The sequence below is a fragment of the Muscardinus avellanarius genome, assembly GCF_963383645.1.
Source record: "Muscardinus avellanarius genome assembly, chromosome: 19".
In the NCBI taxonomy this organism is placed as follows: Eukaryota; Metazoa; Chordata; class Mammalia; order Rodentia; family Gliridae; genus Muscardinus; species Muscardinus avellanarius.
Genome location: NC_137805.1, coordinates 37,534,831 through 37,550,412, shown reverse-complemented (window position 1 = coordinate 37,550,412; position 15,582 = coordinate 37,534,831). Strand labels below are relative to the sequence as shown.

At 42.3% G+C, this 15,582-nt stretch overlaps 1 pseudogene across 1 annotated transcript; it reads left to right on the top strand.

Moving 5' to 3' along the window:
* The first annotated feature begins 14,484 nt into the window (after positions 1-14,484).
* On the top strand, positions 14,485-14,994 carry LOC308277488 (galectin-related protein-like; annotated as a pseudogene). The gene has a single exon. The product of its transcript is annotated as a galectin-related protein-like (transcript).
* The last annotated feature ends 588 nt before the right edge of the window (positions 14,995-15,582 follow it).

Sequence of the window (15,582 nt, the reverse complement as noted above, 5' to 3'; positions counted from 1 at the left end):
GATTTGGCATGAAATTTTGATCAAAGCAATTACCTACATGCTTTTTCAGTGCAGGTTGTCTGAGGCATAGCAGTCAGAGAAATTGAACTGTCAGAAACGAATATAAGAATAATAAGGGAATATTTCTTCTTCATTGGACATCCGAGATAAATAGCAGGTAAAATAAAATTTTAAATTAAATTGAATATGTATATGACTTACTTTTTTTTTGTTAAAGGACTATAACATGAATAATGAGCATATTAAAAAAGAAGACCAGACCTTCAATTTCTTTCAATAATGTTAGTGTTGTATATTCTAGCTTGAATAAAACACATTTTATAAAATACCTACACAGTTATGCAATGCCTTATGGATGGCCTCTCTGGAGAAATCTTACATGCCTTTCAATTTTGACATAGTGATATAGTAATAATGGAAATCTTTGGCATATAATTCTGCAGGCATTTCTTACAATTCTTAGTTTTACTGATTGAAAGCCCAGGCTTGCCTTATCGGGTCTGACCTAGAGCAGACTTGTGGAGGTGGATGGGGCAGAAGGGGCCCTGTTTTATTCTCCATATTTGTGAGGCTATGGAGTCAAAAGTTAAATGGAAATGCATTTAAATTGTATTAGTTGGGATAGAGTTTCAGCTAGCCTCAGAGAGTCAAAATGATTGACCTAATAAATGAAAAAGTGGATTTCTCTCTGACACAAAAATTGATGTGGTTGCTCTGTACTTTGCTGGTACTCAGGGACCTAGCCTGCTTCTATACTTGTTGCTTCTCTGTGTTTAGAATATTACCTCTCTTTATTTGGTCCAATATGGCATACTACCACCATCACATTTGCTGTGGGAAGAGAAAAAGGAAAGAGACTGACAGGAACAGAAAGCCATGCACATAAATTTCTGTTCACATCTTGTTGGCTCAAACCTAGCCACCTCAACCATAGACTGCATCTAGCTGCAAGAGAGTCTAGAAATCATATTTGTTTTGGTGGGACCAATGCCCAACTAAGAATTGAGAGTTACTATAACAAAGGAGAATTTTGAAATAATGGATATTATAAAGTGGGGTTTCTCCCCAGTCATCTAGTACCAGCTCTCTATCATCTAATGAGAAAACAGGTCCATATAACTCCTAGTCTCTCTCAATCCTGATTGTCTCAGGTTCCCACTGAGACTTAGTTTCAACACAAATTTACTGAGGGCTAACTGGGTTTTTTGTGCTTAGTGGAATTTCAGGTGCACACAACAATCCCATATTAGGTAGATATTATTTCCAATTACTGGTGAGAGGAGGAGACTCAGAGAAATTGACCTGATCAAAGCCACATAACTGATTGAGGTTGTACTTCTTGTCAAGTCTTAGAGGATTCTTAACCCACTCTAGGCAGGAGAGGTCCAGGTGATAATGAGTTAGGTCTTTAAGTAGACCACACTAAGGAGATGGGAGGTGGGGGTTCAGGAGGAGGAAATAGCAGATACAGAGGATAGGGAAAGCAAGGCACTCCTTTGGAGCTACAAGAACTTCGATAAGGTGGAAATTTATGTGGGAGTGATGGGAGATGAAGCAGAAGAAGCAGGCAGAACCACTTGTGAAGGACACTGATGTGGCTTTTTGTTGGACAAAGAAAATGTGATGGGTTTCAAGCAAGATAGCAACACAATCAGACTTTCCTTTTAGAAATCTGCCTAAAGGCAAGGAGATCAGCTGGGCCTGAAAAAATATAGCCAGAAATGAATTAATGCTTTGACATTACCAACGGCAAGTTGGAGTCAGAGGAAACAGATGTCAAATAGCTAAAAGTATAGTTCTGATTAAATGTGGGGGTGAAGGAAAGAGACAATAATGGGATAACTCTTAGGATGACCCATAGCACTTTGGTGTGGATGGTTGGGTTGGTGATAGTTACATTCATGGAGAAAGATATAACTAATTTCTTGCCAAATACAAACACAATAATTCTAAACATCCTCATGGTAGGTGACTGTACCATTGAGAAATATATGGAAAAGATAGGATGGGAGTCCAACATAATTACAACCTTATAAAAGTCCTTATAAATATTTTATATTCACAGAATTAAGGCAATAATGACATCTCGAATAAAGATAATGACAATGACTTCCTTTTTCTCATCTTTAGTTGGCAAAATAGCAGCAATACATTCTGTGGTATTATATTCCACTTGCTAGGATATTTTTGGTATCGTTCTTCCCTGTAGCTTTAACAGGACGTGCATACATTTGTTTTGCTCTGTTGAAGATAATAATCATACTAAAAGGCATTTTCTTTTAGTACCCAATTCTTCATTCAAATTCTTAATGCCTTTCTGATTTTATGATTTTGGGCTGCGTAAGTCACCCTAAGTTATGACTCAAAAGTAACAATTCACACATCAACTTGATCCAAAATCCTGACAGTTGTAGGAGAAGTGTGGAGAAATAGGCCCCTCTATATACCCCAGAATTAAAAAAACAATTTATTGGTGCATTGTAGTTATACATCTTAATGGGGTATAAGATGGTAGAGGCATATGCACGCACATCACTCATTTAACCGTTCCCCAACTCCCGCCCCATTCCCTCCCTCTCCCTCCTTCTCATGTTTGGCTTAGTGATTGACTTTGATATGTTTGTGAATATACATCATGCATATTATGAAATTTCTTTTTCTGCTCCCATCCCCCTCAGTTAGTTTACCTTATTTTCTCATCTATGGTTTTTCCTTTCTCGTTTAGAAGATCCTCCTGTGACCCTTTTTCTCCCTAGCTTTTGCATATTAGGGAGAGCATCCGATTTTTTAATTTGTGTGACTGACTAATCTCACTTAGCATAATGTTCTCCAGAAAGTAGTATTGCTGGTCATATGGCAAGTTCGTTCCAATTCTTCTGAGGATCCTCCATATTGTTTTCCAAAGTAGTTGCACTAATTTGCAATCTCACCAACAATGTATTGAGTTCCCACTTCTCCACATCCTCTCCAGCGTTTGTTGTTGTTTGTGTTTTGAATGATTGCCATTCTGGTGGGAGTTAGGTGAAATCTCAGGTAGTATTGATTTGAACTCTCTGTGATTGCCAATGATGTTGAACATTTTTTCATACATTTATTGGCTATTTGAATTTCTCCTTTTGTGAAGTGTCTATTTAGTTTACTTTCCCATTTTTTGATTGGGTTGCTTTCTTAGTGCTATGTTTCTTGAGTTCTTTGTATTTTGTAGGTATTAGTCCTCTATTGAAGGAACAGTTGGCAAAAAAATTTCCTCCCGTTCTGTTAGCTCTCCGTTGAGGTTCTTGATAGTTTTCTTTGCTGTACAAAAGGTCTTCATTTTAATACAATCCCACATATTGATCCATCTTTTAGTTTCTTGTGCCTTTGTACCCCAGAATTTTGAGTAAGTTGATTTTGCCACATGGGAGAAGCTGCCAGTGTGTGTGTGTGTGTGTGTGTGTGTGTGTGTGTGTGTGTGTGTGTGTGTTTTCCTGGGGATTGAACCCAGGGGCATGCTACCTCTGAGTTACACCCTGAGCCCTACTTTATTTTTTTGTTTTGAAACAAGGTATTGCTAGGTATTGCTGGGAGTCTCCCTACCTTGCTGAGGGTGTCCTCCAACCTGCTATCCTCCTGTTGCAGCTTCCCAAGTACCTGGATTACAGGTGTGTGCCACCAGCTGGAACTGCCATATTCTAAAGCTGGATAGGAATACCTTGGGATGGTCAGGGTAGGGTCACCCCCTTCAGGTCCCTTCTGGTTTCTTGTGCTTTGTGCACTTGTGCTTGTCCTCTGGCCTCCCATTGTATGTTCAGTTCTTCAAGGAGGTCTCACTGAGATGGGAAGGGATGGGGAGAAGCCTGGACCACACTCTCAGGGTCTCATCTCTAACTCTTATTTGGCCTGGACCTCAAGTTTGGGCTCTGTTTTTCTACTATGTTCTTTATAAGTGGAGCTATGTACGGGGAAGAGAATAGCTCAGGCCTTGCCATTTGCTGACTGGCCCTGGGTGAGGTTTTCAACTGTACAGCCTCAGTTTTCTGGGGATGATTGGAGAGGCAAAGCTGTACAGTTTCTATGTAAAAGCAGCCCAGGCTGACATCTGATGGGAACTGGGGCAAGAGTGGCGAGAGGGCCTGTCTTGGAGCTGCATTGATATGACTGTCCATTTTTAGTTTCCTTATATGTATTGCTCAAATAAAAAAAAGTTTCCTAAAGATGCATTTATTCACAGTTCAGATGAGGTGAAGAAAAACTCAGTTGTCCATACCAAAGAATAAGAGAAGAAATCATGCGAAGTCCTATTGACCAATAACCCACCAAAATAGTGATGTTCATTTTGGTTTCATAGTGGAAAGATATATGGCAAAAAAAAAAAAAAAATAGCAACACACTCATCCTGCCTTCAAATGGCCTAGCGAGGCTGAGGAATTACAGCAGTGGGATTCTTTGGTTCTGGTTGGACGCGGATGCTTCGATGATTTCACTGTAAGTCCTGATCTCTTTTCAGATTTATAACTTATTCAGTCTCTTCTGATACCAATACTGGTACTCTAGCATGAAAGTTTTTGTTAGTCACAGAAGAGGGGAAAAAGGTACATTTTGCGCACTATAGAAGTCATGGACAAAGTCATACTGAGTCCAGCATGACCTGTGGGGGGGAGACCCCACACTCCCTAACCCACAGGGTTGCTAGAAGGATTCCATGAAATGATGCGTTTAAATGTCTTCCAGAGTGACTGGTATGTAGTCGTGGCTCATTAAGTGGTACCCCTGATTGGAATGACTTCTTTTCATGATCCATTCCTCACTTTGATCACCAGTTCCATACTTTGTCTTTTATTGATAGAAACAGACATCGCTAGGATTGCCAGCCCTTTGCCAGGTTCCCAAGAAAGCACGCTGTGGCCTCGCTGTTGAAGATTTGCACTGCATATCTGAATCATCAAGGCTGCAGAAAACACTTTGTCCTGCAGGAAACACTTTGTTTTCAACACTATTGGGCAATGCATTTATCTTTTATTTCTTAGTATGCTTTTGTGGTACTGGGGATTGAACCCAGGGGCATTCTACCTCTGAACTCCACTCCCAGTCCTATTTTTTTTTTTTTTTTAGTCTTTATTTTGAAACAGGATCTCACTAAGTTGCGGAGGCTAAGTAGCTGAGGCTGGCTGCAAACCTGTGATCCTCCTGTCTCAGCCTCCCAAGTACTGAGATTACAAGTGTGCGTCACCACGCCCGACTATTTTTTAGTATGTTTTCATGGACCACTTGTTGGCATTTTGGGGGGTTGAATGTTCAGTGGAGCATGTATTGAAAATTTATAGTTTCACACTCAGCAGTTCATCAAGCTCTAGGGGGTTCTAGGGAAGGACTCATTGAAGATTTTTTTTTCAGAGGAAAAATCAAATTCTCTGTGAGTAGCATTTTATGACAGAGGAGGTGGTGTATTCTGACTTGATTGAGGTGACTGATGTCCAGCCCTGGAGGTCAAGGGAGAGCCGACCTGGTGAGCCATGAGGCTTTGCATTGATCGGGACGTTGATTGGCAGTTCTCTGTAACTTATCCTTCACACCTGAGCACATTTGCTCAAACTCATCTTCTTTGATCCTAAAACAGCTGTAGGAATTACAAAATGATGGATCCCATCTAATACTGGAGGAAATGGAGATGTTGAAAGGCAAAGCTATTTAAGGCTCTTGGTTCAGTTTAATGTGACAAGCCTTTACTTAGCACTTACTGTGTGCAATCTATGGTGCAGGGTGGCAAAAGCTTCTGAGTTGAGAAGAGACAGATGAAAAGGAAAGTTACAGGAGAGTGTGGAAGGCGGGACAGTCGACTCAGAGGGGATCAGAGTGGTCAGAGAAGAAAAAAAGCAAAGAAGGTTTATGAAATGGGTTTTGAAGTGTATGTAAGAGTTTTCCCATGGGAAACAATCAGGGAAAGACAGAGAGTATGTCTAATTTTTTTTAAACATCTTCTCTCCTCTCCAACCCCACAGCAAGCAGTAGGCCTGAGAGTTTATTATTTGTGATGCCTGTTGTGTGTAATAAAGCAAAAAAAAAAATTGGTCCTGAGAATTGAACCCAGGGATATTCTACCTCTGAGATACACCCCAGCCCTATTTTATTATTTATTTTGAAACAGGATCTTGCTAAGTTGCTGGGAGTCTTGCTAAATTGCTGAGGTTGGCCTTGAACCAGCAATCCTCCTGTCTCAGCCTCCCAAGTACTGGAATTACAGGCATGTACCGTCATGCCCGGCCCTCTTCATTTCTTTTTTACTTATTTCTGATCACAGCGGAAGCATAAATGCTTGCAAGAGCCACGTCACACTGAAGCATGATGATGGATGGGAGAAATTCATCAATGTTGGCTGGGAAATTCATCTGTGAGGTTAAAGTTTAAAAACTTTAATAAATCAAATCTCAAACTTGGGATTGAAAAATGAATGTAATGGACAGACTTCAGGTTCTTTTTTGAAAGAACCTGTGGCTCTGTTTTGCTTGCTGGGGGCCAGGGAGAGGGACCTTTCTCCTGGGGCCTGAGTTGCAGTGACTCCTGAGAAGTTTCAGTCCAAAGTTCCTTTTTTGATAAATGTGGTCTTCTGTGTGTTCCTGGTGACTCAGAACAATTCAGGAGCAGTGAACTGGGAAGCCTGCCTCTGCAGGTCCCTTTGATAGGGTCCTCTGCAGAACAGAGTAACTGATTTTGCTTGTTAACCAGGAAGGTTTTATTTCCTTCCTTCCTTCCTTTCCTCCTCTTTCTTTCTTCCTTCCTTTCTTTCTTTCTTTCTTTCTTTCTTTCTTTCTTTCTTTCTTTCTTTCTTTCTTTCTTTCTTTCTTTCTTTCGTATGGTACTGAGGATTGAACCCAGGGGCTTCCACGTCTGAGCTAGACTCCTAGCCCTATTTTATTTTTATTTTTTATTTTGAAACAAGTTCTCGCTAAGTTGCTAAGGGTCACTAAAGGTACCCTAGAATCTTCTTTCTCAGCCTCCCAAGTACTGGTATTTTAGGTATGCACTGCCACACCCAGTTTAAGGAAGATTGCCTGAAATCACCTCCACGCAGAGCTTCCTACAAGTGGAAGGCTGCGTGAAGCCAAGAAGGTGGAGCCAGGAAGACCTAGATTGTCCTGCACTAAGCCAGTGCTGCTTTTGCAAGGGTGTGTGAAAAGCTTCCTTTTTTTTTTGGTATGAACTAAAGGATATTCTATTTCTGAGCTATACCCACAGCCCCATTTTATTTTTTAGTTCGAAGCAGAGTCTCACTAATTTTCTGAGGGCCTTGCTAAGTTGCTTAGTCTGGCTATGCACTTGTGCTCCTCCTGCCTCTGCCTCCCAAGTACTGGATGACAGGTCTAACATCACCACCCCAGGCTAAGGTTCCTTTATTTATTTATTTATTTATTTATTTATTTATTTGGTACTGGGGATGGAACCCTGAGGCTTTCTACTTCCAGGCTATACTCCCAGAACTATTTTTTAAATTTTATTTGGAAACAGGGTCTCATTAAGTTGCGGAGAGCCTCACTAAGTAGCTGAGGCTGTCTTCGAACCTGTGTGATCCTCCTGTCTCGGCCTCCCAAGTGCGGGGATTACAAGCATGCACCACCACGCCTGGCTAAGGTTCCTATTTTAAAAGATGCCTCCTGGGTGGAGTCAGAAGGTCAAAGAATTGGGAGAAGGGTCGAGTGCTTGGGCCTTATTGAAGGCTGAGGTGCTCAACCCGTAGTTGCTCCTGGATATTTCTTTCTCTTCACCCAAGGGGCAGGAGGATGAGTCTAGGAGGTCTCCTCATGTCAGGAAGCAGAGGCTAAACTTTTGTTTCTCTGTGGACAGAAACTATTCTGGGACTTGGAGAAGTGGCCAGACACCAAAGGACTGCTTAGAGCCGGGAGCAGACTGGTTAAGGCTGTTGGAATAAAAGTTCTGACTGTTCTGTTGTAGTGGCCAAGAGGCCAGCTTCTCCAAATCCTGGCCAAGAGATCGGCTTTCCTGAATCCTATCCTTAGCATCGTAGAGAGGACTTTGAAAGGAGGAATTTATATAGTTTTTCTAGGAAACGGGCTAAGATCTGGGGAGATTGTCTCAGCCCCACCAGCCAGCTTGGGCTGATTATTCCCATCAGGCTCAGCCTCAAATCCACTGTACAAATGCCTCCCTCTTGTTTTGGGCCCCACGGGGCTGACAGCTATAGATTGTACTCCCTGGGTTCCCTTACTTGACTTCTGCTTGGGTGTGGCTAGGAAGAAAAGAGGTAGGAAGGAAGAGACTCAGGTCCTTATTCCGCCTCCCCTCTCTCCCAGCATAGACACCATGAATGGCTGCAGCTGCACCTTTCCTGCCCTCTGGCCTCTGCCCTCTGCCCTTTGGATGACCCCACCTCACAGGTACTTGTTTTTTTCTGGGCTTTGCTATTACTACACCTATACTCTGCCCTGTGGCTTTAGGCCTGTTGTGGCCGGAGTCTTACTCTTGCTAATTTCTGGTGTCTTCCCATCCCTTTCCCTTGTAACTTTTTAAAATATTGAGTTAAAATTCTCATAGCATTCAATTAACCATGTTTTTTGGTGGTACTGGGGTTCCTGGAAACCCTTCTACCTCCGGGCTATACTCCCAGACCTATTTTATATTTTTATTTGGAAGCAGGGTCTCTCAAGCCAGAGTGGCTTGCTTCGAACCTGCGCAATCCTCCTGTCTCCGCCTCCCAAGCGCGGGGATTACAAGCGTGCGCCACCATGCCCGGCACAATTAACCATTTTTGAGTGTATGACTCAGTGGCATTTAGCCCACTCACAATGTTGTACAGCACAAAGCACGTCAGAAGAACACCTCTGTAGTTTCAAAATCTGTCAAGAGAATGCCTCTTAACATCCATTAAATAACCATTTCCCATTTCTTCCCATTTCTTGCTCTTCCCACCCCCTGGCATGTAGAAGTCTGCTTTTTATCTCTGGAAAGTGGACCTAGTCTGGATATTTCATAGAAAAGGAATCTATAATATGTAGCCTTTTGTGTCTAGCTTCTTCACTCAGTATAATATTTTGGGGATTTATCCAAGTATATATTAATAATTCATTTATTTTTATGACTGAATAATATTCCATTGTACGGCCATACCACAATTCTCTTTAATTATAAACTCGGCAAGCTGATATTTCTCAAAATGTGGTCTTCAGACCAGCAGATCAACATCTGCTGGGAACTTGTTGGAAATGTAAAATCTCCTCATTTGAAGCATCTCAGGTGAATTAATTTCCTGTTCAGACTGATTAATATATCATACTCCTCCAGGTGGGATCACCAACCTCTGTTCCTTTTGTATTTAGCTTGGGTTCTCAACCACTTCAGTCCCCAAAGTAGATGCAAAGCACATGTTCTAAATTGGCTCCCAGAGTTCCCCAGGTGGACTCTGTTCTAATTAGTCTGGAGGGAAACTTGTTCTATAGCACATCATTTATTCTGGTCCTGAGGATTGAACCCAGGGGCATTCTACCTCCTAGCTACACCTCCAGCTCTTTTAAATCTTTTTTTGGCTTGAAACAGAATCTTGCTAGATTGCTGAGAGCCTTGATAAATTGTTGAGTGTGGCTTTGAACTTGTGATTCTTCTTTTTTTTTTTTTTTGGTGGTACTGGGGTTCCTGGAAGCCCCTCTACCTCCGGGCTACACTCCCAGACCTATTTTTTTATATATTTTTATTTGGAAACAGGGTCTCTTAAGCCAGCGCGGCTGGCTTCGAACATGCGCGATCCTCCTGTCTCCGCCTCCCAAGCGCGGGGATTGCAAGCGTGTGCCACCACGCCCGGCACTGAACCTGTGATTCTTCTGTCTCAGCCTCCCAAGTATTGCGATTATAGGTGTGTTGCCAACAGCTCCAGCTAGCACTTTATTTATCAGCTGCCTTCTCTTTCCTGGTGACTTCTCTGTTCTACCCAGCATGTGCTTTCTGCAATTTCTCCCCATTTCCTGTGGCCCCAAATAAATTACTTGCACTTGAATTCTTATCTTGGGATCATCTTCTGGGGACCGTGACATAATTGGCCATCCTAAAAGCATGGCCGACATAGATTCAGGTAACACTTGTGCTATTATAGCCCCAAATTGATAAAGGATGGAGATTGTGTTTGGAGTACTGTAAGTTAACAGTGAACTTTTTTCCTATTAAGTAACTGCTTCTGGTTACTTGTAAGCACATGGTGTGTGATTCACCTTGAGTGTGTGTCTAACTTTGCTTGTTCTGGGTTGCTGCTATAGTAACCGGAGCAATTAACCTTAATCTCTCTTCCTCTGTCTCCCTCTGTACCCTCTCTCCGAGTCCAGTTCATTTTGGATTTGCTTTGAAGGGTTTCAGCGAAGCAGTCAGAACCCCTGCCTACATCCATCTCTGCGTTTATGATATCCTTTGCCTGGTTTTCTCAGGCTTCATGCTCCTGTTTTCTGTGCATCCATTTCTTTGGTGATAAAGCACATTCATGTGAAAGCTGAGACATTTAAATAGGGTTCAGCAATTAGTAAACACTGAAGTGACATCAACTGGGCCTGTGTTTGGGCCCCCTTTGTCAACCAAAAAACATCTGTTTAGCCAACGGGGGCACCTCAGTTTATTGCTGTCATTAGGAGCTGTCAGTCAAAGGAACTGAAACCTGCATTTCCCACTGAGGTGTTGAATATTAATAACTTGCATTGCCTACCGAGAGTACAGTCCTAATTCACATTACTTCTTTTTTTTTTTTTTAAAGAAAAAGAAAGTTTTCAGTTTCTGTTCAGTCTGTATTGAGTTCTAGGAGTCATTTAAGAGGGAAACGACTGGTCCTCTTTGATTGACATTTCTCATCAAAAAGAAATATAAATGACAAATGTAGCAGATATTCTCTATGCCACAGCCTCTCCGCCTGCCTGGTTTTGGAAACACCAGGGTAGCGAGTTTCACATAATTTAGTTAGTCTATGTTATGGCTAGCTATAACCCCAATGAGCTCAAATACTAATGGTCAGAGTTGATGTAATTAAACCAGGAGGGTTGTAATCTCATTAGTACATAAATCCATCCTTATGGATTTACTGGGCACTAATTTAGGTGGGGTGAGGCTGAAGAAGGTGGGTCCCTGGGACTGTGAGCTGAGGGATCCTCTTGCTTGCTTGTTCTCTTGCTTTTGGCCTTGCTGATGTGAGAGCAGAGCCCTTGCTCTTTCCCTCTCTCTCCGCTTCCTGCTGCTATGTCCTGAGATCTGAAGATGTGGCCTGACATAGACTGAACTCTGGAATCTCCCAAAACTGAACAAATAAATCTACCTTCTTCCAAATTGTGTGGCCAGTCATTTTGGATGACAACAGTGGGACTATTGACAGAGACCATGTCCTACATCTCCTTTGGCTGTTTCTCCAGAGCTTCAGAAGCCTGCTCAGCCTCGCTCAGACACAACTCAGAGGTGGATGAGGGGTTAGCACCCCAGGTACAACCCTCAAGCAATAGGTTATCAGAGTTGGTGGTGAAATGCCACAGCCTCCTTGTGCTCTGATGGGGCAATTATTTATTTTTGGGGGGTATTAGAAATTGAACCCAGGGGCATGCTACCTCTGAACTACACCCCAGCCCTATTTTTCATTCTTTATTTTGAAACAGGTTCTCACTAGGTTCTGGAAGGCCTCACTAAGTAGCTGAGACTGGCAGCGAACCTATGATCCTTGTGTTTCAGACTCCCAAGTACTGGGATTACAAATGTGCACTAACATACCCGGTCTTGATGGGACAGTTCTAAATGGCTCTTCAGAGGGGCCCCAGAGGTGTTGACCATCGGTTGCCCATGGAGGCTGTCAACCTGTCCTCTTCTGTTTACTTACTTGAGGCTGATACTATTGACTGTAGTTTTGGTGTCATGGGAAGAAGATCCCATGGTGAAAATGCAGGGAGCTTACAGGAATGTTTCCATGATCAAGGGCTGTAGAGAAGGAAGGAAACAGGATTGGGCAGAGGTCAAAGTGAGCTGTGATGTAGCACAGCATCCCTGGAACTGAATCTGGAGCCCTCCCCATTCTCCCCCGTGCCGAGCTCTTCAAAGCTCATATTTAACATTTGTGCATGTAATCCTGATTCCTAACTCACAGCTCCAGTTCTGATCTTTTATCCAAATGTCTGCTCACCTACTTGGTAGCAGCTGGCCATGTGAGGTTCTTGAAAATAAAAATTAGTAAGACATTATATTAGTCAGGGTTCTCCAGAGAATTAGAACTATTAGAGTATATACAGATACATAGAAAGATTTACTGGGATGTGTTGGATTATGGGGTTATGGAGACTGAGACATCCCACAATCTTCCACCTGCAAGCTGGATACCCAGGAAACCTGGTCATACAGTTCTAGTCTGTGCCCTCAGGCCTGAGAATCATGGAATCAATGATGTATATCCCACCCTAAGTCCAAGGGCCCAAGAAACAGGAGTGCTGATGTCCAACAGCAGAAAAGCATGACTGGACCAGCTCAAGTAGACAGAATCTATCTCCTCCTCCCCCCTCCTCCTTTTCCTCTTCCTCATTCTCTTCCTTCTCCTTTTCCTCTTCTCATCCTTCTCCTCCTCTACCTCATCCTTCTTCTTGTACTGGGAATTGAACCCAGGGACATTTTACCTTTGAGATATACCCTCAATTCTATTTTATTTTTTATTTTGTAACAAAGTCTTACTAAGTTGCTGAAGGCCAAGCTTCATTGTTGAGGCTGGCCTTGAATCTATAATCCTTCTGTCTCAGCCTCCCAAGTACAGGGATTACAGACCTGTGCCACCACATGTCTCTTTCTACTTTTTTTTGTTCTCTCTAGGCCCTCAACAGATTGGCTGATACCATACACACTGGCAAAGACAGACTTTCGATATTCTGATTTGTCTATTGATTCAAATACTAATGGCTTCCAGAAACACCCTCACAGACATACCAAGAAATAATGTTTACCAGCTATCTGGGCATTCTTTAACCCAGTCAAGTTGGCAGTTAACCATCAAAGACATGAGAAGTTTGCAGTCTCATGGGGATTAATGAACACAGAAAAAGATAATTAAAATATACCCTGTCAAGTTCACAGAAATAGAATAATTAAGACAGGTTGAGGTGATGGGCATATTTTGGGCAAAGAGCCCAGATCACAGTATGGCAGTTGCTGTAAACATCATCAGAGACCAGACCTGAAGGGTTATAAGATTTAGCCTCAAATGAGACAAGTGAATTGCTTGTCATTCATAGGATTTTTTAGTATCTTAGGATCTTGGCAGTTAGCCCATTCAGCCTTTACTTGGGGATGGGCTCTAGAAAATCCTTGCAAGGTAAGGATTACCATATCTGATCTCTGCTGATCTTTAATTATGTCTTGTGATGTTTTGTTCCCTGGCTGGGGTAGACAGAGAGGTCAGAATACTTCCTTGTAACTTAGCCCATTAACCCCGATTTTACCTAGAAGCTCTGAATCTTCCTCTTCTCAGTGGTTTTCACCTAAGGGCTGGCACTTTGTATGTTCTCCAAAAGAGCAAACCCTGGTTTCTGTAGCTGTTCACCAATGACACTCTGCAAGCCTGGCAACATTATAATATATTTTGAACTTGGTTTCTTCTTTTTACCTTGATAATCAATTATCATAGAAAATAAGACAAATAGCCAAGTGGCAATTTGTATCCACTGCTCTATTTTTCATCTCCTTCTTCCCTGGCCAAGACAACTGCAGGACTCTCTTAGCTGGCCACACAGGGTCCCTTTTACTTTATACTTTATTACTGTCAGCAGAGACATCCTCCCAAAATGAAGATATGAACTGGCCATTTTCCTGCTTGTTCACAACCTTCTAGATCCAGGTGTGGTGGCACATGCCTATAATTCCAATTCTTGGGATGCTGAGATAGGAAGCCAGCCTCAGCAACTTAGTGAGACCCTGTTTCAAAATAAAACAAAATAGGGCTTAGGGGTGTAGCTTGGAGGTAGAATGCCCCTGGGTTCAACTCTCTATACCACAATAAACACACACACACACACACACACACACACACACACACGCACACGGTACACTCTCAATGCTCTTTATCTAAAGAACAAAACCCCTGGAATACCCCTAAACTTTGCAGTATCCCACCCTTTCCTGTCATGGTTCCTTGGTAGAGGTGTGCTAGCAGTTTAGAAGGGATTTTAGCATCTTGATGATGACCTACCTGTTCTGGTCCCAGGACACATGCGCCTGAAATGTGTTCCTCTGATCTTCCTGGATAAGTTCTGCTCACTGTTCAGGTCCAAGTTTAGTAGCAGCTTCCTCCAGCACACCTTAACTGAATGGCACAGATCCATCTCTGCAGGTTATGGGTCTATGGTACAGATTACTTTCCTTTGTTTACATCCATCCATCCTTTCCTTCCTTCCTTTTCCTTCTTTCCCTCCCTCCTTTCATTTTGTTAAGATATAGTTTACAGGGACCTGCACCCCACTCCACGTAGGAGCGCTCGGGATACTGGTGCCATGCCCCGGCGAGAATATGGTGGGGTCAGAAGCTGACAGCAGTGCTGTGGCGAAATAGATGATGGGCATTTATACAACTCCTTGGGCGCTCTAGTTCAAGCCAACGTGTACTTCCCACGACTGATAGTTCCATTTTGTGGGCACATTAAAGGTGCCATGAGACCAGGTATTAGTAATGGGCATCGTAGACTTCAATCCAGAAAGCTTTGCAATCAGCTTGACCAGAAGAGACTCAGAAGATCCTCCTGCTGATGTGGCAATTGAACTCAAGGCTGTGTTCACAGACTGACAGCTCCTCAGGAATTCTGGTATGTCTGGGGAAAGGGGTGAAGAACAGTTGGTGATCCCTCACTTTCCATTCAGCCCAGACCAGCCATTCAATGTGGAAATTCTTTGTGAGCACCCACGTTTCAGAGTGTTTTTGGATGGACACCAACTTTTTGATTTCTACCATTGCATTCAAGCATCATCTGCAAATGATACCATAGAGATAAATGGGGACCTTCAGATCATCAAGCTTGGCTGATGCTGTTTAAATAGGATCAGGTGCCACAACCACATGGCTCTTGGCCTGGAAGAAGTGTCCTAGCGAGATCTGGAGACTTAAAAATAAAACAAAAACAAAAGGCAAGCTTCAGTGTCTCTTCCTTCTGTGCAGTTTAAGCCCAAACCCGTAGGAAGAAAGCTGTTGGAAAAAGACACCGAGCCATTATTTCCAAAATAAAGTAATACGTTTATGCTGGATTTTATTCAGATTACACTAAAATGGATTTGTGATGAAAAAAAGATATAGTTTACATACAGTAAATTGGGCCCATTGCAAGCATACGATCATTCCAGTAAAGTTATAAAACCTCTCCAGCATCACAAATATTTCCTTTAGTGTATTAATGCTTCTTAGAAGTCACTGCTATTCTGACCTCTATTACCATACATTTTTGTTGCCTTTTTAAAAGCTTCATATGAATAGAATCACACAATGGTCACTTTTAGTATCTGGCTCTTTCTACTTTCCTATGTTGGTGAATGTGGCTGCAACTCATTATTTTTCTTTCTTGTGTATTATTTCACCAGATAACCCAGTCTATGAATCTGCTATAATTTACAAAGCTTT